This window comes from Papio anubis, chromosome 3 (assembly GCF_008728515.1).
Source record: "Papio anubis isolate 15944 chromosome 3, Panubis1.0, whole genome shotgun sequence".
Lineage (NCBI taxonomy): Eukaryota > Metazoa > Chordata > Mammalia > Primates > Cercopithecidae > Papio > Papio anubis.
In genome coordinates this window covers 17,153,420-17,173,785 of record NC_044978.1, presented here as the reverse complement: position 1 = coordinate 17,173,785, position 20,366 = coordinate 17,153,420, and the positions used below count along the sequence as shown (strand labels likewise).

At 35.5% G+C, this 20,366-nt stretch overlaps 1 protein-coding gene across 2 annotated transcripts in view; it reads left to right on the top strand.

Moving 5' to 3' along the window:
• The window catches only part of GALNTL6 (polypeptide N-acetylgalactosaminyltransferase like 6), a 1,207,198-nt gene that overhangs the window by 638,428 nt on the left and 548,404 nt on the right, over positions 1-20,366 (top strand). The window lies entirely within an intron of this gene.

Sequence of the window (20,366 nt, the reverse complement as noted above, 5' to 3'; positions counted from 1 at the left end):
GTGAATCCAATCACATTACTGTCTCTTTCAATGCTTTTTTTCTCTTCTGTACTTAGCCAATTTTTTAAACTATTGCTCTTTCTTCTTTTTTCATGACAGATTTTTACCTAACAAATATGTAATGATCTAGGAATGATCTAACTGAATGACTTGCATGCCTAAACCATTTTTCCTTTTCTGTATATTATTTCAAATATTCATTGAAACTGTAAAAAATTAACTAACAGTGAATCAATAAGAATTGACTTGATATATAATGATAAAGTTTTGTGTACAGGGCTTAGGCTCTTAGAATTTTTGCACAGTGCTTAGAAAGTAAGATCTCACTATTCTGTTACACATTTAAGTGAATTCATGCAGCTTCCAAAAATGATGAGAACTGACTAAATTTCAGTTGGCTCACTTAATTTTCACATCACTCACTTACTTAGTCAACAACTCAGTTTTTTCTTTTTCTTCTCTGTAATATTCAACAACATAACAGTCATACTTCTTGGGAAATGTTCAGATAACGATAAAGAAATTCAGGGCTAGTCCCTCTAACTACCTGCTTATTTTTAGTCTGCTATCGTACAACATTTCCATGCTATATAAGCTATTGCAAATTCAGGGAAGCTTTATGAAAGGAAGGGAAACCTCTAAAGTCTCATAATCAATATTTCCGTTTATTGAGTCGTTATTAACATACTGGAAAATTCAGATATACCAAGTTTTGAATTTATTCATCCACATCAATAATTTTGTACCTGCCACTTACTAAATCATGGCCTTTAGCAAAAAAGCTAAACACTCTCCTCCTTTCTGAGGGCTGCAGTAACAAAGTACCATAACATGGGGGGCTTAAAGCAAGAAAAAGCTTATTCTTTTACAGTTCTACAGGCCAGGAGTGCATGATGTGGCATGCTACTTCTGAAGACTCTAGGAAAGGATCCTTTCTTGCCTTTTCCAGCTTCTGGTAGCCCCAGGCATTCTTTGGTTTGTGGCAGCATAATTCTAATTTCGGTCTCTGTCTTCATGTGGCCCCTTCCCACTGTGTCTGAGTCTTCACATAGTCTTCTCTTCCTTTCTGTGTCCAAATTTACCTTTTAAATGGGCCTCATATAGGAATAAGGACCCATATCTACTCCAGTATGACCTTATCTTAACAAATTACAGCTGCAATGACCCTGTTTCCAAATAAGGTCACATTCAGGGGTATGGGTTGGGGATGGTTAAAACTTAAACATGTTTAAGGACACAATTAAACTCATAAAATCATATGAGCTCAGTTTCCTCTTCCATAAAAATTTTGAAACACTACCTGTTTCACAAGGTTTTGGCAAGTATTAGATGTACAATGTACTAACTAAAGGGTTCAGATTCAGGAGTCAAAATATCTCCATTGCTTTCAAGATGGATATGGAAAAATTATTGAACTTCTTCATGCCTTCTGCAAAATGGAGATAATAATAATTCACATCCCGAAGGGCTAGCACAAGAATCAAACTAGAAAATCTGCACAGAACATTGAGTGACCCATGCAACTCTTAGACGTATACCAAAAGACATGGAATTATGCATTTTCTAAATGCCCAATAATACCTTCCTGTACTTGTCCTCAGCCTTTCTCCACTACACCAAACAACTTCTGCATCATTTGTCCCACAAATAAACTGTGTGCTACCACTGAAAGCCAATCTACACACTATCCCAGGCCATCTTGCCTACTCAAGGAAGTAGGCAAGCCTCCAATAGTTCTCCCCTTCTCCTTCTACATAATTTGCCTATTCTCTATTGGCTCACTCAGGGTATAAGACTGCTGTTATTTTTTTCCATTTTTAAAATCAACAAACACACACACTGCTTTTGACTGCACTGCTTGTGTCAGCTACTGCCCCATCCCTTCGTTCTGTTTTGCAGCAAAATGGTGCAAAAGAGTTATGTATCATCTACACTGTTTTGCATTCTTCTTCTGCCATTTTATCTTAAAACCACTTGGTATCACTCCACTGAAACTTCTCTAGGGAGGACAACAATGACCTCCATGTCACTCAAGCCAATGACTTCTGGTTACTTATCTAACTTAACTGTCACAGTGATGACACATGTATACAAAATATTTCACCGGAAGTTCAAGATATACTTTCTTTACAGGACTTCCAAAATATCAAAGTCTGTTTTCCTCCTATGTCTCTAGTTGCTTCTTGGCCTCTGTTGCTACTCTTTCCTCTTCTTTACCGCTTCAGGTTGAAAAGCCTCAGAACTTAAACATCAGTGCTTTTCACTACTCTGTCTGAAGTGCTCCCTTCCTGAGTTAATCTATGTGACTCTGACTCCCAAATTGATATCCCAAATTGATATCTCCATTCTCAGATTCTCCGCTAGACTCCAGATTCATACAGATGCACCACTGTTTTCTTCGAGTCTATGTTCAACACAGTAGCCAGAGTGATCCTTTTAAAATGTAAAAGCTGGATCGTGCCACTGCTCTGCACAGAGCTCTGCCATGCATTCCATCTTTAACATCTTTGAAATGGTTTACGCATCCCTCCATTCTCTGAGCTTTTCTACCACTTTTCCCCCCATCCTTCATTTACTCTGATCCTGCACACAAGCCTACTCCTTGTTCCTTGGGTGAGTCCTCCATACTCCCAAAGCAGAGCAGCCCTCAGGCTCTTTCCTCAGCCTGGAGTGCTCTTTCCTCAGATATTTGCTTGGCTGATTCCAATTCTCATACATGCATCACATCTCCACTCAGATCTCACTGACTCTGTGAGGCTTTCTCTGGACATCCTATTGAACATTGCAAGCTGCCGGCCCCACCCTGTCTCCACTCTAGCACCCCCGCCCCTCATTTCCTGATTCATGCTTCCTTTTTGCCATAATAATTGAATCTACTATACAATTTAATTATTTATTAAGTTCTAATTTTTATACTGTCTTTCTGTGGTAGAAAGTAAGCTCTCCAAAGGCAATGTTCCTGAACTGTTTTGCTCTTTGGTATCTCAGAGTATGCCCAGAGCCTGGCATATCCTAACTGTACGGAAAACATGTGTTGATAACGGAACTATAATCAGTGATAACTTCATCACTGTGCATTGGCATTGGTAGTAAGATGCTTCTTTTAGGTTTATATATAAGAGTAAAGAATCTTCTAAGAAATATTGGCATTTCCAGAGCTTATACTTGCCTACTTTCTTATACCACTTGGATGAAAATAATTATTGGAAAAGAAATATAATAATTGTAGATTTTTAACAAATGGTTCTTGTTTTATATTCTCTTGATTCTCTTGGAATGACTGAAAGTTTTTCTCTTGGGTCATTTGTGTGTGATCCAGTAAAAAATAAAAAGACAGCTATTCTGTTTTTTGCACTATATTCCTTACTGTAGTCCATAGCACAATCAATACTGATTTACATTAATACAATACTTATTGCCTCTACCAAATAAGCCTCCAAGAGAGTCTTCTGAATAAATTGAAAAAAAATGGTACTAAAAGTTCAGCAAATCTCAAATCACAATTGGATAGCTGTGCCCCTAGCTAGTAAAAAATTGTATGAGGTGCTGAGTGTAATTTTATTTATTGATTTCCTTTGTTCTAGAGTTGGTGAAGGGCAATAAAAGGAATGGTTAAATCAAAATGTTGAAATGTTGTGATTTATTAATAGAAAGAATGTTTCACCTCTCTCTGCACACCTACAAAATTGCTTATTTTGTCCTTAATGTATTTTCAGACAGTGTTTTTATTTGGGAAACCAAAATGAACACCAGGTCACTTTTCAATAATGTCTGTCTTCTTTGAATCTCTCAGTGAGAAAAGTTTCATTTACTTTATATATTATGATTCATGGTAAATAATTTAAGATATGATCAGGTAATTGGAAGTATCTCATGATTCCCTCCAATCTTTATTTTCATAGATTTTAATTTCTCAGGTAGAACAATTCAGTCATGGACAAGGTTGGCAGAAAAAAAAAAGCATTCCAATTTTAGTGGACAGGTGCAGCATTAGACATCCAAAAAGGCATTTAGGTAGGTGTTTTTCCAAAGGGTTATAAACTATGGTATGTACAATTTATTTTTTCGGTGTTTTCAATTTGGAGACAGAAATATATTTATATGCTTTTCTTATATGCTTTTCTTAGTAACTTTGTTTCATGGGAATTCATATAAGCCTAGATTTAAAACTTCAGATCCTATAAGGGATCTGAATTAATAGATGTTTAGAAATCTAGAGGATTTAGAGAAATTTAGAATACAGTCATCCATTAGTGAAATGTAGAGCATGATCAGCCTTTAGTGAAAATCAAAGTGAAATCTCCAGATAATGAAATTACATCGTACTTCTATCCAGGGATCCATCCAGATAAGTTATAGTTTAAGGCCTCTGAAAAATGTGTGCAATCGACCCTTAGGCTTACTCTATGAAAAATATGTTTTATAATAAAATATTCCTTTATGCTCATTTGCCTTTTGCAGCATTTACTTGCACCTGGATGCCATAATAATTTTTTAGTGAATTAAAGATATAACTGTAGTACTAAAAGTGATGGCAGCAGCTCCTCAAGCACCAGTAGTTCCTTAGACTGCACCTGTCTGATATCCAGTTGAATTGGAGCTTCAACACAATGTAAACTGTCTTGACCCTTTCCAGATGCTAAAACAAAATATCATAAACTGGGTGACTTATGAACAAAAGAAATGTATTTTCTCACTTCTGGAGGCTGTGAATGGGAAGTCCCAGATCAAGACACTGGCAGAGTCAGTATCTGGTGAGAGGCCACTTCCTGGTTCACAGAAACGGCACCCTCTCACTGTGTTCTAACATGGCAGAAGGGGCAAGGCAGTTTCCTGAGGTCTCTTTCGCAAAGGTGCTAATTGCATTCTTGTGGTGTTCACCCCTATGCCCCAGTCACCTCTCAAAGGCCCCATATCCTGGTACATCATATTGAGAAGCAGGTTTTCCACACATGAATTTGCAGCGGACACAAACATTCAGACCACAGCAAATATGTATGTACCGAACAGCAATATATATAATATGTGTCTAAGCTTGAAGTCATCTACATTTGAGAGAACCTTCCCAACTTCCACTGATATATCTACTTGTTAAACACCTGCTGGATAGGCTTTCTCTGTCACTTACAAGCAACCATGTCATCATGTGAGCAAATAGCACACTGTGTGTCCTGTGTATGTCTCTTTCATGGAGTGCTGAATAAACTACCATATATTTGATGCCTTAAAGGTAAAAACTGGAGGGGTATTTGAGATGTTCACCCAAGCAGAGAATGTGTTCTTGTACTTTTTCATTAGGAGAAAATGGGAAAATATCATTAAGCAACTTGATTAATAAGGTAGAATATTTGTTCCAACTGGTAAAATGCCTGAATTTGTGTAGTATTTAGAGAATGTATATTTTCTAAATAGTACATTCTATTTATTTTAATGATATGAAACAAATATAAATATGGCTTAAGAGACTTTAAAAGATACATGTGTAAAGCAGAGAGAGCGAGCACTCCTAAAAATATTATTAAATATTAAATAAATATTATTTAATATTTAAAATATTATAAAAAGTAAAGTGAAGTAGGAGGCTGGCATTGACAGACCTGCCTATCTATAGAAGATAAAAGAGCAAATAAAATCTAGGATAATGTAAGAAGGAACATTCTAGGGAATAGTTTGTGTATAACAGATTTGATTATCCTTCTTGCGTTATAAGAAGCTTAGACAGGCTTCAAGCTTAGACACAGATAATGTATATTTCTCTCCAGTACATATATATTTGCTATTATCTGAATGTTGTGTCCACAGCAAGTTTATATGTTGAAAACCTACTCCCAGAAATTCACTCAGAAGTAACACATGAGAAGATGGTAAAAGACTTAACTGACTGGCTATGCTCACTCTCCCACCTTAACCTCACTTTTCTCTGCCTATGATGAACAACAGATCTCAGGGAAGGTCAAATTCCATGTTGTGATTTGTAATTCATCTAATAACAAAACAGGAGAGTAGACAATTACATTTATTTTATTAATTTTAAATTTGGATGCTTGTTGTAGGCTGTGTCTCTCTGAAAATCAGATACATACTGAGGAGGAAACACAACTGACTCTTTAACAGTGTAAAAAAATCAGAGGTATTTTTTTTCCCATCATACGCAGAAGAAAAAACAGGAAGAAATGCATGGTCTTAGTGGAAACAAACTTCTGCATTCTTTTTTCTATTCACTGTTCTGGCTTTAGATATCAGCTCAAAAGATAATGACCTGGAGGTAGTGGCTGCCTGTTGGGTAGCGGCACTCTTTGTACCTGTGGAGTTCATTCCAAAAGAGGCAGATGCCCTTAGAATCAGCTTTTCTTATGACCGTTGCTGCCCAAAGCAATCTACAGATTCAATGCAATTCCTGTCAAATTACGAATGTCATTTTTCACAGAATTAGAAAAAAAAAATCCTAAAATTTATATGGGTCCAAACAAGAGCCCGAATAGCCAAGCAATCCTAAGCAAAAAGAACAAAGCTGGAGACATCACATTACCTAACTTTGTTTTCTACAAGGCCGTAGTAACCAAACAGCATGGACTGGTGTAAAAGTAGACACTTAGACCGAGGGAACAGAGTAGAGAACACCAAAATAAAGCCAAATACCTAGAGCCAGCTGCTCTTTGACAAAGCAGACAAAACATGCACTAGGGAAAGGACACTCTATTCAACAAATGGTGCTAGGAAAATTGGATAGTCATAGGCAGAAGAATTAAACTGGATCCCTTTCCCTCACCATAGACAAATTAACTCAAGGTGGATTAAAGACTTAAATGGATGGCTGGAAATCATAAAAATTCTAGGGGAAACCCTAGGAAACACTAATCTGGACATTGGCCTAGGCAAAGAGTTCATGACTGAGACCTTGAGAAGCAAATGCAATGAAAACAAAAATGAATAAATGAGACAAACTAAAAAGCTTCTGCACAGCAAAATAAATAATCAACAGAGTAAACAATCTACAGAATGACAGAAAATATTCATAAACTATACTTCTGAAAAAAGACTAATATCCAGAGTCTACAAGGAACTCAAACAAATCAGCAACAATAACACCAAAAAATATATAATCTCATTAAAACGTAGGCAAACATCATGAACAGACAATTCTCAAAAGAAGATATACAAATAGCCAACAAACATATGAAAACATGCTGAACATCACTAATCATCAGGGAAGTGTAACTTAAAACCACAGTGAGATACCACCTTACCCTAGTCAGAATAGTCATTTTTTTTAAAGTCAGAAAATAAATAGATGTTGGTGTGGATGTGGTGAAAAAGAATACCTATACACTGCTAGTAGGAATGTTAATTAGTACAGCCTCTATGGAAAGCAATGTGGAGACTTCTCAAAGAACTAAAAGTAGCTCTACTGTTCCATCCAGGAATCCCACTACTAGGTATCTACCTGGAAGAAAGGAAGTCACTGTATTAAAAAAGAAACCTGCACTCATATGTTTATCACAGCACAATTCACAATTGCACATATATGGAGTCAACCTAAGTGCCCATCAACAGATGAATGAATAAAGACAATGAGATGTGTGTATACGTACACACACACACACACTTCATTGTTTTATAAATATATGCACACATACACCATGGAATACTACTCAGTCATTAAAAAGAATGAAATAATGTATTTTGCAGCAACTTGGATGGAAATGGAGGTTGTTTTCCTAAGTGAGGTAACCAGAAACAGAATGTTCTGACAAACAGGAACTAAGCTACGGTCACACAAAGGTATACAGAGTGGTGTAATGGCCATTGCAGACTCAGAAAGAGAGAATGTGGGAGGGAGACAAAGGATTAAAAATCACCTATTAGGTATAATGCACACTATTTGGGTGATGACTGAAACCCCAGACTTAACCATGCTACAATCTATCCATGTAACCAAAACCCACTGAACCCCAAAAGCTATTGAAGTAAAAGGAAAAAAAATCAGCTTTTCTCACTTCATGTGTTTGTCTATGACCCACTTCAACAAAATACAACTAAAAATCTGAATCTTATTAGAGAGTTAAGTTATGAAGTGCTTGTGTGCTTTTTATAAATAAGACAGGATTTTATTGTAGCTATCAAGCTCCATAGAGTTTGATATAACTATTTAACCTGCAAATGTTGGTTTACTGATTCTCTTTTCAGAGACACATGTCATAAAGACAGGCACTCTTAGCAAAACACCCCTCATTTTTATTACCTGTTGACAATTCTAGCCAGAGGACTGCCATTTTCTTACTTAGTCATCACTCGTGGCCTGGCTGGGTACAGTGGCTAATGCCTGTAATCTTCAGTCTTTGATAGACGGAGGCAGGAAAATTGCTTGAGGCCAGGAGTTCAAGATCAGCATGGGCAACATACCAAGACTCTGTCTCTACAAAATGTATTTTTTAAAATTAGCCGGATGTGGTGGCACGTATCTATAGTCCCAACTACTCAAGAGACTGAAGGGGGAGGATCCGGATTACTTGGGCCTAGGAGTTCAAAGTTGCCCTGAGTCATGGTCACACCACTGCACTCCAGCCTGGGCAACAGGGCAAGGCCCTGTCTCAAAAAAGAAAAAAAAAAAAAAAAAAAGTCATAACTCATGGCCTCTTTAGTGGCCTCTGGTCTTTTTAACTAATGTAAATTCTGACTTCATTAAGACTTAAAGCTATTGCTCATTTTAAAGCTGTTCTTATCTTATTAGACCCACGCTGAAATCCTTTAATAGCTGAAATCAATTGAGCTGTTGTTTATTAAGTAACTACAATGTAAAAGACAAAACACTAGGGATTATACAGATAAAAAGGGATGAATGAAATAGAAACCTCATTCTAAAGTCCCTGGTTTTTCTGTAGAGCATCAGTTAGCAGCTGCCGTACAATAAATCATGCCAAACTCCAGTGGCCTAAGATAGTAAGCATGTGTTATTGTTCATGAGTTTCTTGGTCAGCTAGACAGTATTTCTGGTATCTACTGGTCTCATTTATTTGCTTGTGGTCAGATGTGCATTAGGCAGGCAACTTGCTGAGTTGGTTGACTCTATCACATGTTCTGGGAAAATAGCTAACTGTAGTGTAAGTTGGCCTTGGAACAATACCCGGACTTTCCTCCATGTGATCTCATGCCCTCCAGTAGGCTAGCCTAGGAGGGGGTGCATGAAAAAGGATCAAAGCACACAACGCCCCTTGGCCCTGGACTCTCAGAATTGGCAAATTGACATTTTTGCCATATTTATTGGTCAAAGCAAGTCACAAGTTACTTGCCAGATTCAAGGATGAGGAAATAGGCTTTACCAATTTTGCAATGTCACACTGCGAAGGGCAGTGTTAAAAGAAAGGCACTCATCAAGTATATGAATGCACTCCATCCACCACCAGGAGAACAACACAAGTAAAAACAATTATATACTATAAGGTATTCTAGAAAAATGCCACAAGTTACATACACTAGACTCTCAACATTTAGGATTAACCTTTCTTTTTAGTTTTTCGTAATTTGTATGCCCCAGAAACATGAGACAGTTTGACACTTGGTTAGGAAATACTTCTTTATTTGGCAATGCCTTTATCATTCATCTTTTCCACTGAAATTAAGCTCCACAAAGGATGTCATCCTAATCATTACTGTATCTTAAGTGTCTGCAAAGTACCGAGCACAAAGTAAACACCTGGTAAATACTTATTGAATGAATTAATTCATTTATAAAAAGTCTAAAGAGATCATTTTACATTTTTAATTTATAATTTCTATTACAAACTTTTCTCCTTTGTAAAATGGGGATACTTCAGTACAATTCCATAGGATTAAATGAGTTAACATATATATATGTGTATATATATATATATGAAGCATTCAAAGGAGAGGACAATTGAAAAATTGCAAATATTACATATGTGTGTGTATGTATAATACACAAATCACTTTTGTAATATTTAATGTTTAATTTTACATGGAAAATTACTTACTAAATGTCTTGGAATCTGAGGATTTGTGGACTTTTTGGAGCAGTCACTCAAGTATATAATTCCATAAACCAATATGGAGGTTTCAATAGAGGCAGAGATTGGGGCAGGGAAAAGGGAATATTTCAGAAGCAAGATAATATCTGAGATGAAACTTTGAAGGAGAAGTAGAATTTTGCGAATGCAATGGGTTTTCAGGAAAAGAGAACATTGTGAAGAGAGTGCAGAGGGGTGAAAATCGGCAATAGAAGACTAATGTATAGTCTGATTTCCAAATATACTGGGGGAATAAGGGAAAGCAAACCTGGACACGTATATGAAGAGTTCACCATAAATGAGTCTTTGTAGTGGCCTTTGTGTTTCACTCGACTATCCATAATTATCCACAATCTTTTCAGCAACAGAGATTTCTACTCTGAGATGACAAAAATTCATTTGCAGCAGTGCCTAGACTATTAAAAGTGAAAAACAATAGAAAATTGAAAGAACTGGGAGAAGATTGTCAGTGTTCAGTGACAGTGAAGAAGACTTCAATGTTTTTTGAAGTCTTGAGTGAAATGAGCGCAGTGACTGCAAAGAGAAGGAAGAATGTGAGAAATATGTGGTAACTTAAGAAACAGTGGGGAAAGGCAAAAATAAGTGAAATGACTGCAACCTACAACATCCAGTCGGAAGACATCAGGGGACGTTAAGTGAAATTGAGAAGTCAGAAAAAAAGAATCTAGACTAGAAAGGTGGATGAAAATAAACAAATTGGAAATGAAGATATAAATAATGTAAGGGGCAGCAGAATTTCTAACTGGACATCTGTAAGGGACAATAAGAAATATGAGTTCAGAGCTCAGATAGCAGAGATGTATATTTCATATAGATCTTCACCGAAGGAAAAGTTCAATGTTTGGTTTGTAGTGGTCTCAAAGGAACAAAGAGGCAGATGAAAATTATTTCAGGGACAGCTACAGAAGAAGGAGAGCATACTCCTTGTTTTGAAATAGATTGCTTTTCATATTACTTAGCTTAGTAAACACTTGTGATAGATTTGTGATCTGCTATGTAAAAGATTTTAGATAATCTTGCACCAGATTAGAAATACTCGTAATAGTTTGTATTAGATCCACAAATATTGTCCATTCACAACAACAAAAACAATGTGACTAGATTTTAGGAAAATACATTATGTGGTTGTGATCTGTTTTCCTGAGATAAATAGCACCTGTTTGGAATTATAGTAAAGATAACAGTGTAACAGGAAGTATATTTAGGGAATGATTAATGATGTGCTAGTGACTGAAAGTGCTGGATGGAAACAGTGGTGGTTTTGTTGATATTGACTGAAGGTGCCGGTTGGAAACATTGGTGGTGCTGTTGATATTGACTGAAGGTGCTGGTTGGAAACATTGGTGGTGCTGTTGATACCGACTGAAAGTGCCGGTTGGAAACATTGGTGGTGCTGTTGATATTGACTGAAAGCGCTGGTTGGAAACATTGGTGGTGCTGTTGATATTGACTGAAGGTGCTGGTTGGAAAAATTGGTGGTGCTGTTGATTATTATTTAATGATTTTTTTTCTGGATTGCTGAATAATTGACACTGATGAGAAGGTGACTCAGAATTGATTTTATGTTTCCCAGATTGGGTTTTTGAAATGTCAATAGCAGTAGCACCTTATTAAGTGCATCACAGACAGAACTAAATATTTCTAGTAGAGACTTCTCTAAAGGTTTATTAGTGATTGAATATGTTAGTTCCTTACAAAAATAGTAGAAATTATTATTCGCAGTTTACACACAAAACAGGAATAAGATTTTTCTCTTAAGGTATTTTTAGGTAGTGACAGAATTAGAAATAGGACTCAATATAACCTTGTTTTGGAGGAAAAGCATAATTATGCTTTAAATTTGTGTCATATGAAAACATATAGTTTTAAAGGCTGTGTTTTATTAATGAATTTATCTTTTAAATTAACTGATGTTGCTTTAAATAGGATCTGCATTTTTAATATAAATACAGCATAATTGGGAAAGAAATACAGAATTGATTTTATTTCATTAGTATTTTTATTTAATAAGATAAGTAGAGTGTAACAAATGATTGTTCTAGTACTAAAAAATGCATTATGGGGCACATATGCAAATGGAGAAACAAGTATCTCAATTTGTTCTACTTAAAACAATGAGGATAACTTTAGATTATTGTATTGTCTCTAGTTTTCTACCCCATTCTTTTCAGGTAACCTGTATTTCATATTTAATCTATTCAACAACTGGTGTTTGTGTACCACATAGAATAGTGTTTTTCAAATTGTCGATCCTGAAGGAGACAGATAAAAAATAGTTCAATTTTGTGATTTGTGACAAGTGTTTTAAAAATGAAATAATAAGATAGAATGAGATAGAATACCAGAGTACATCTCGCATAATGTTACTATGCAATACTATAATGTATTGTTTTATAAAACATCTGTTTTATATATGTTTTATACATCTAAGTATGTGTTCTGGGTTGCATTGTAACACATATTTTAGATCAAATGGTGGAGCTACTGATCTATTCAGAGATTTACCCTGTAAATTATTCCTCTATCACAAATTAGTTTTTAATTAATTAATCAAATATTTATTATGTGCCTGCTGTGTCTATGAAAATTAACCACAAAATATAATTTACCTCATACTATAAATGAGTCGACATTTGGAGTAAGATATGTTCCAAATAAAAAAGAAAACTGGCAAAATGAGTATGTCCTGGGGCATTGTTTTTCAGTACTAGCATTTCGTTTCCTTCACATCTTGAAACGATAATATATGCTATTATAATTTACTTTCATGTGAGAAATGGTTCTAAATGTTTTTATGTTGCAAAAGTAAGGTTCATAAACAGTAAAAGGATGTTCATTGAAGGTCTGGTCTAGCATGTCTGTTTTGCAACAACAGGAAAATTTCTATCTGCAGAGCATGTAAACCATCTATGGATGGCTCAGCAATGCTTCTTATATTCACCATTGACTAAAGTTTATTTCCATTGTTAAATATTTTGCAGCAATTACCAAGTGACAGGTAGCATCTAAACTGCTCAGAGTACAATGATCAAGATATGATGTGTACTGGAGATTTTGGTCTAGTAGTTGACACTGAAATATTTTACTTTTTTTTTATTCTGTGTGTTTCACTTTGGTCTATAAGGAATAAAAAGAAGGCTGCCAGCAACAAGGGAAAAATTAGCTAATATATACCATCATTTTGTCACATTTCTGCAGATCAGTATATGATAAACTGATTGATTTGAAGAAGATAGAAAATGAGAACCCTAAGAATATAGGGAAGTAAAATCAAAGAAAGTTGTTGGGTCTCTTATTGGCCCCCAGATAATTCATTAAGCTTCCTAGAGAGATGAGCTATGCGGAAACTGTTGGCTGAAATATGATTGGGTATAAATATGAAATGCAAAAACTATACGTGTGTCACTGCACATCTTATTTTCAAGTTCTTTAAAACCACTTCCAATTTTGTTGTCTTGAGTGGAAGGATAAAGTGGGGCATTAGAAATGTTCATAAATGTCAGTCTCATTAGAAACTGTCATTCCACAGACACTGTTAGATTGCTTCCTGTTTCAGTGTAGATCACCATTACGATGACCTTGTAGACAAGCATGCATTTCTTTTGTGATCTGCTAGACTGATTTTGCGTTTAAAACAGCTTAAGAATTCTACCCATATTTCCTCTATCATGCACAATCTGTCCTTTAATAGCCTTCTGCTTTCCTGTTGAGAACCTGCTGAAATGCTCTTATGCATAAAAACAGATGCCCCAAAAATTTCCCTCTCACAACCATTTTTACATTTATGAAAGTAGACTTCACTTTCTTGAAGTAAATTCAAGATGCTCGAGGATAAACAGAATACCCCAATACAGTAAAACTTGCTTCAAGCTGACTAAAGCAATATGTTCAAACACAAGTTATTTTTCAGATTGACAAACTGTATAAATCACCTATTTCATTAATAATAAATTATAAAATTCGCACAATGCTATCTATATACTTGTAACTTAATGCAATTGAGGAGCAAGGTCTGACCACAAACCTAAGAAGCTCAATCTGGGCTAAGTAATAAATTTTCAAATAAAAGTTCAAGAGTACTTCAAGTATAATAGAAAAAAAATAGGAATAAATACAAAAGAAGGTGGTAGAAGATAAAGTGAAAATCTTCATTAATGTTTAATTTTTCTTCCATATACATATATATGGAAGAAATATATATTGCAGTGGCGCAATCTCGGGTCACTGCAACCTTCGCTGCCCAGGTTCAATCGATTCTCTTGCCTCAGCCTCCCAAGTAGCTGAGACTACAGGCACGGGTCACCATGTCCAGCTAATTTTTTTGTATTTTTAGTAGAGATGGAGTTTCGCCATGTTGCCCAGGCTGTTCTGGAACTCCTGACCTCAGGTGATCTGCGCGCCTCGGCCTCCCAAAGTGCTAGGATTACAGGCATTTTTTGAGCCACTGCGCCTAACCATGTTTTGTTTTTTCTTAATTTAGTAACATACTTTGTGACAGTTCATTCCCCAATGCATAAAGATAAACTATTCAATATATATTAGTAAATTAAAACAGAGAACCTCAAGTAACAAATATAATAAATACCTCTAAGGTCACAGTTACCTGGAAGGTGTTCATGTCTCAACCCTACATTATCATAAGTTCTTCTTCCTTAAGTTTTGGAGAATTAGGTGCTACCATAGAATTATTTTAAAAATACAGCAGAGAATAGAGCAAGGCTGCCATGTATAGGCATTTTTTCCTGCTTATTCCAAAATCCTAATCTTTAATTGTTATTTTGAATAATGATAATGATACACACTATTATTGTACCCTCAAGTTGTCATGAAAATTCACATGTGGAACTTAAGACTACAGGAGACTCATAGACTAAACTCATGGAGGTGTCTAGGGGCCTTCTCAGCGTAGCTACCTCACTAGCACATTTCAGGACTTGTGTTAGCAAATGAACTCACTGTGCCTTGTTATAGACTTAGAAGAGATAAGTTTCATTAAACAAAGACTACTGTGTGTTCTGATTAGTACTGCTCCAGAACAGGCCTCCTCTAACTTATTTTATTATGCTCATGGATTTTGTGAATCAGAAATGCAGATAGGGCCTAGTAAAGATGACTTTCCCTGCTACATGATGGCCAGGGCCTCACCTGGGAAGATAGGGTGTGGGGTAAGTAGATAACTGGAGTGTGAATTCATTTGCAGAGATCTTTACTCATACATCTGGGGGTAGTTGCTGGCCAGTAACTGGAGCATATAAGCATGGCTTATCCCCATGACCTCACTTCATACTGTAGAAAGCCCAGCACAGTCAGACAGCTTACCTGGCAGCTCAGGTATCCAAAGGTAGGTGACCCAGAAAACGAGGAAGAAGCTGCATGGCCTTCATTTTAATACCCACTGAAGCTAAATAATATCACTTTATTATATTCTATTGCTTGAAGATAACCTGCATAGTTATTATATGACCTAGATTCAATTCAATGAGAAGGGACATAGACCTCCAACACTTTATAGAAGTGTCAAAGAATTTACAGACAGATTTCAGAACCCCACCAGAGTGGGTAAGCACGCCATAGTTGAGATGCCAGGGAACTGTGAAGGCAGTCCTGGGGTGGGGGTTGGGAGTGGGTACTAGTTCTGTGGATGGAAAGGAAGAGGCAGCATTCTGTTCACAAGAGTATATGTTTACAACATGATCTAGCAACACTGACATTTCTGAATATTACTCATGTCCTATCCATTCCATTCGTCTACTCAAGACAACAGAATTACAAATATCTGCAAAGAATTTGAAAATAAAATGTGAAATGATGCGTAACTTTTCCAGTTTGCATTTATGCTCAAGCATACCTTATTATACCAAGTAGTTTCTTTGTCTCTTACTCTCTGGGACACTCTCTGTTCTTCTCTAATTGATCTCAATGCCAGTGTTACCGATATCTGGAAAGTCATCCAGAGCAAATCATCATTCAATTGTCCCACTTCTATAGTATAATTCTCCAAAACAATTGAAATTACCATTGAGTCATATACATGTGCACGCACGTGGAAACACACACATACACACTCAGATATATAAAAAGAAAAACATTAGCAACACATAAATAGTATGATAATAATTTTCAAGGAAAAAATAAGCTTTAGAACTTTAGGAAAGAAAAATTGAAATTTATTCTAAATTGATTTACGTATGTGTATGTAAATATGTATGTTATATATATTATACATATAATAAACACATAGATGATTGAAATGATAGAGATACATATGCCTGAATAGTTGCTATATGTGTATTATATGTGTGTGTGTATACACACAGAGCAATAAATATGACTAGGCAAAATTTTAAAAATTAATACTAGTTTCATTATCTATTAATTTGTACATGTTCTTATTCATTGTCATAGAATTCCTGGCATTATTTCTCTAAATGTGTAATATGGGACTAAACCTAATGAATACTCTTTCAATGCAAAGGCACACCTACATACTCTAAGCACTTGCTATTCAACCAGGAATATGTTTGCAGAGAAGAATTAAAATTACTGGCCATTTGATGGCTAACACACACTGATTTTCTGGTTGGAACATTTGGTTATACTATACTTTCATTAAATAATATAGTAATTATCACTTTTGCAAGATGTTATTCTATTCATTTGCATGTACTTTACCATGCTACGTATTGGATACAAAATAATTAGATACTGAAAGAAAGGAGTTAAAATGTGGGTAAACAATCTGCTATGGCTTCCAACATATGCAGCTAGTAGAGACAGATGGAACTGTGTTCTTGGGATGTTTAAGGACTTTTAGAGTACTTCGCATCAGCAGCATCTAGAGACCAATTACTGAATACTCTCTGCAGGGGTCTTGCCTCAGGGTTTTCAATGGATGAATAATATATAAACTCCATGGTTTCCCACTGAGAGAGACTGAAGCAGCATCAGAAAGAGACTATTTGAATTGAACTAAAAATGAAATAATTTGAAATTTGGACTAAAGTCTTTTCTGTTTACATATGTAGTTGGTTGTAAGGTTGCAATGCAGGGGCATAATAAATAGAAAAATAATGCTATAAGCTTTTTCCTTTTTTGAGTCTGGGTAAAAATGAATGAGAGTGGAGAATTAATCCTTCAATTCATACCCAAAAAATAGTTTATAAAATAATTTCTAATATTATATTAATGGAAGAAATGTTGTGCATTTTTAAAACCCTAAAGTATCTTGGAGCATCTTTGTTTATTTCAAACTCTTCATATTACATATTCGTTTCTAGACACCTGAGGAGCTTAATGAATACACAGTTATTAACAGAGGTGGCACAATATTTGGATTCTCATTCTACTCTATCTCACTTCTGAGATCACATTATATAATAACTACAAAATAATAATATCTTCAACAATAACAATACAATGAAATATTCATTTACATGGTCTCATTTTATGTTAGCAACAATGCCAGGGAACTGTGGTATGCCAGTATTGATCATTTTAATACTGAGAAAGATAAGAGAAGCAGACCCAAGAATCTGTACCAGGCCTGAAAGTTCAATGTCTTTGGTGAAACTTACAAAATCTACCTGTGCACGTTTTCTGAAAGAGTCAGATTGTACAACAAAGTCAATAAGATGCATAAAGTCACTTTGAAGACTTTGATAACCCATTCATTCATTTATTCATTTATAAGTATTTATGAAGCACATATTTCTCCCATATGCCAAGCAAGGAGATGGGGCTAGGGATATATCAGTGAACATGACACAGGTAGTCCATGGCCCATGTAGTTAGGATCTTATGTTGTCAAAAACAAAGACCAAAAAAAAAACTGCTTTGTGAAATTAACCAAACTGCTGTTATGGCATTTTACATGTGAGAAAACAATAGTAACATTAGCATGGACAAATTCTAACCTAGGTCTTGTAATTTCTAGAATAAGTTAGTGTTCCCACACCAGTAATCAAATTATTATTACTTAATAAGAATAATCATCATTTAATTCAAATTAAATAATTAAGAGCTTGGTTGGCTTCAATTTAGGTGTGTAAATAAATTTTATGAATTATCCATGGTCTGCCTTTCCATTTTTCCTTACTTTTATTATTATTATTATTTATTTAGTGGGTAAAAGCAAACAAAAGGGTGAGGTAAATTCTGATGTAGAAAATTTTCAATAATTATATTTTGATGACTAGTTGTGGTTTCTTTTAAAAGAATCATTTGGAGTAATATGGACTGTGTGTCATTACTCATCCAAGTTCTGCCTGGTATTGACAATTTGAGTAATAAAAGTTTTTGAGACAAGGAGTGAAAAATGTGGACTGGAAGGGAAGCACCTCTGCCTACTCTCTTGAGTATGAAGCTTACCAGAATGGTTGCTCTCTAGACAAAACTCATAAGCAATGAGTTCAAAGAGAGTATGTGTAGACTAGGAGATAAAATAGGCTGGAAAGATAAGGTTTATCTTGTAAACACTGAATTTGTTTTGCTTTTGATATTTCCTACTTTAAAGACTTTTTAAAAATTATCTCTTTTTTATTTCAACTGTCTTACAATTATTAAGGAAAAAGTTCTATGTCAACACTTGTACTAATAACAAAAGTAATTACAGAGGCAATATGAAGATGACATTGGTGTTCCTCAAAAGAAATATGGAAATTGAAAGATGAATATCTAAGCATTTTAATGTTAGAGCATTCTTACACAAATTTGAGGAAGCAGGTTTTATATTATAATGGAAGGCTGAAATTTCATTCATTCATTTATTTCCAAATATCCATTGAGTGGTTCTAACCTGCCAGGTACTATATTAGGCTATAGGGTTATAACAATGGTGAAACACAGAAGTGGTCTATTCACTCATAAAGTTCACATCACGGCTATCACCTTACACAGCTTAGGTTAGGTTAATAAAAAATTGCTTATTATTTTTTCTTAACCAAAAAAACCCTTTTATCAAATGACTTTTATGTAGCTCTCCAATATATAAAATCCATTAATGTGATATTTACTTTTATAAATATTATATCTAAGTGCACATTTCCGATATTGACTTATAGAGGCGTTCAATAAAACCAATGAGATTTTTTTTATTATTATTATACTTTAAGTTCTAGGGTACATGTGCATAACGTGCAGGTTTGTTACATATGTATACTTGTGCCATGTTGGCGTGCTGCACCCATCAACTCGTCAGCACCCATCAACTCGTCATTTACATCATGTATAACTCCCAATGCAATCCTTCCCCCCTCCCTCCTCCCCATAATAGGCCCTGATGTGTGATGTTCCCCTTCCCGAGTCCAAGGATCTCATTGTTCAGTTCCCACCTATGAGTGAGAACATGCGGTGTTTGGTTTTCTTTTCTTGCGATAGTTTGCTGAGAATGATGGTTTCCAGCTGCATCCATGTCCCTACAAAGGACACAAACTCATCCTTTTTTATGGCTGCATAGTATTCCATGGTGTATATGTGCCACATTTTCTTAATCCAGTCTGTCACTGATGGACATTTGGGTTGATTCCAAGTCTTTGCTATTGTGAATAGTGCCACAATAAACATACGTGTGCATGTGTCTTTATAGCAGCATGATTTATAATCCTTTGGGTATATCCCCAGTAATGGGATGGCTGGGTCATATGGTACTTCTAGTTCTAGATCCTTGAGGAATCGCGATACTGTTTTCCATAATCGTTGAACTAGTTTACAATCCTAACAACAGTGTAAAAGTGTTCCTATTTCTCCACATCCTCTCCAGCACCTATTGTTTCCTGACTTTTTAAATGATCGCCATTCTAACTGGTGTGAGATGGTATCTCATTGTGGTTTTGATTTGCATTTCTCTGATGGCCAGTGATGATGAGCATTTTTTCATGTGTCTGTTGGCTGTATGAATGTCTTCTTTTGAGAACTGTCTGTTCGTATCCTTTGCCCACTTTTTGATGGGGTTGTTTGTTTTTTTCTTGTAAATTTGTTTGAGTTCTTTGTAGGCTCTGGATATTAGCCCTTTGTCAGATCAGTAGATTGCAAAAATTTTCTCCCATTCTGTATGTTGCCTGTTCGCTCTGATGGTAGTTTCTTTTGCTGTGCAGAAGCTCTTTAGTTTAATTAGATCCCGTTTGTCAATTTTGGCTTTTGTTGCCGTTGCTTTTGGTGTTTTAGACATGAAGTCCTTGCTCATGCCTATGTCCTGACTAGTATTACCTAGGTTTTCTTCTAGGGTTTTTATGGTATTAGGTCTAACATTTAAGTCTTTAATCCATCTTGAATTAATTTTCGTATAAGGAGTAAGGAAAGGATCCAGTTTCAGCTTTCTGCTTA